Raw genomic sequence first — 2,679 nt, forward strand, 5'->3', positions numbered from 1 at the left:
ACATAATCCTTTGGCATACATTTCTCTAAGCTTGTCATGAGGAAGAAAGTCACTGTTAGAATTGTTTTGGGATAGTTTAGCAGCATTTTCAGTTCTTGAAATTTTGCATCTTGTCTCAGCCACATTTCTAAAATTTTCCCATCTTTTTGTGAATAATTTTCACTCTATTTAGAGGCATAAACAATATGGAAAATTGGGACTTAACTATTTTGACTGTTATAACCCTTGTTTTCTTGCTTTAATGTATCTCTTGATTGGCTAAAAACTTGCCTATAATTTGTAGGTTGATTGGAAAAATTATTGCCTACATTCCTTTGCTGGAAATTTCTTGCATCTCTCTTGTATTTCAAGGAATATCTTTCAACTAATTGTATGGCCTCATGTAAAGTTTTTGGTTGTTGAGCTCTCATCTTCGATGATAGGGTAGGATCAAGGCCAAAAATGTATTTATCCAACTTATCAAAATCTGAAATAACTTCAACATACATAGAGAGATTTAAGTAGGTGTTGGAGTATTCTCTAATGGACATTCCTCTTTGAGCACATGCATATCATCTTCTTCGAAGCCTTTCTTTTTCCAAAGGGAAAACGAAGACATCAATTATTTTGCTTACTTGAACTCCTCCCAAGTGAGAAAGTTTTGCCCAATCTTGTGCATGTAATGCCACCAAGTATGGGCATAACCTTCAATATGAAGAGCCGTAAAATAAATCTTGGCTTCATCACTTCGAGGATAAAGGGTAAAGTACAATTCAAGCTTGTTAATCCATTCCTCATTTTCATTGTAAGATGGCTATCCATAAGAATGTTGCTTCCATGAATCTTTGTTCCATGAGTTTTACCTCAAAGTAGGTGGCCCAAAAAACCATAAGATGAGGGTTGACCATTTGAAACATGCTTTTTATTTGAAAGATCATGGGTTGATCTTCTCTCATCACTTCTTCCACCTTCATGAACTTGATTGTTAACTATATTTCCTTTTTGAACATTACAGGACTGATGGTAAAAAGAATTGTAAAATGGGTTGCATCCATGATAATTATCACCCCATCGATTGTTATCTTGTTCCCCTTCATGTCTAAGACTATCCTTTAGGCTACTAAACTGAGGCCTTGTGGTATAAAAATCATGGACTTGTGAAGGGTGATGGCTACCTCTCACTCTTGATGGTTCTCCTCTTTTAAAAGTATGCATAGCTGGCTGAGAAATTTCTTTGTTTGGATGGGAAGAATTGCCAACAAGAGGGGTTGCATGTGGATCTTCAATAATTTGGAGTTCCATTTGTGGCTTGCTCCCAATTTCTTTTATGGCTGAAATGAGTTCTTGGAATAAAGATTTGTTGATTTGCTATAGATCACAGATACCCTTGTTTACTTGTGCCATCCCTTGTAACAAACCTTAATTCATATGTTTCAAGCCTTCATTCAAAGTCTGCAATTCTTTAAAAAGGCCTTCATTCACATGTTCCAACACTTTTGACAATAATAGGTAATCATTCACTGCATGTGTGTCCTCCCTTTCTTGATGTGTGCTATAAGCAATTCCAATGCTTAGGTCCTCACCTATTTGCTCAAAATTATTGGCTCCATGCATTTGTATAATTTTGATCCTCTTAGAAGTTCCTGACACCCTCATTCAATGCTTCAATAATAGGGTCTTTCTTCTTATTCTTGGCCATTAGAAGACAGTGTTGTAGTAGTAGATAGTTTGTCAATAAATCCCATGTTTCTCTCATAATCTAGCACCAATCCCAATGTTTAATAGCTATGTGGAAAGCTTATTATATGGGGATATAAAAATATTTCAAAAGATATCAACTTGGGTTGGAGACTTTAGGTGAAACAATGGTAAACAGTGTCCCCCTATATGCTGTCTGGGTGTCGTCTCAATGTACCTACTCACAGTAAATCAGCAATAAGTTCAGCTTCCAATATTGGATCGACAAACTTTTTGATTCAAATCAAAGCTTAGGATCCCCTCTTCAAATTTAGCTATCAATTTCTCAATATGTGTTAGGAGAGAATTTTCTGTAATAGTATATTTAATTCTAAATAGAAGTTTCCTACACTTGTCCACAACCTGTAAGTGCCATGTTTGACCCTGTGGGAGTACCATGAGTGAAAGAAACCATAGCCAAGGCGGCTAGGCAAAATGATATTACCATTAACGGTGACTGAGAATCAAGTGATGAGAGGCTGCAGCATAGTATGCAACCCAAGCTATGGTGGCCAAGAGTATGCACCCTCTTAGATGGTGGAAGGTTGAGACCTCAAAAAATGTTGTAAAATGGTAAAAATATACTTCCTAGTTACAACTTAGCCTTTTAAAGGTATTTTTACTCGATTACACTCTTTAAAGCTAACTTCACACCCTACTAGGTTAATGATGCTGTTGAGATCTAGGAAAATGGAATACATGATTGATCAATTGAAAAGACTTGACTTCACTAACTCATAATCAAAGCATAACCCTATCAACTGATTGTTTGACAATTGTATCAATTAGGTCAAGATGGCCTCTCGAGATGTTGCATTTGCAAACATGAGATACACAAATTTTTCACTAAAGTTCACACAAGAATTACCAAGGGATACTTTGATAGAGACTTTATGGCTCAAAAAATCTTGCAATCTCAACTATGGTAGCCAATTCTATTCCGTGATACTACAAGGTTTGTCA

The sequence above is a fragment of the Lygodium microphyllum genome, chromosome 10 (genome assembly GCF_053477565.2).
Source record: "Lygodium microphyllum isolate KBCC chromosome 10, Lygodium_microphyllum_v1.1.10, whole genome shotgun sequence".
In the NCBI taxonomy this organism is placed as follows: domain Eukaryota; kingdom Viridiplantae; phylum Streptophyta; class Polypodiopsida; order Schizaeales; family Lygodiaceae; genus Lygodium; species Lygodium microphyllum.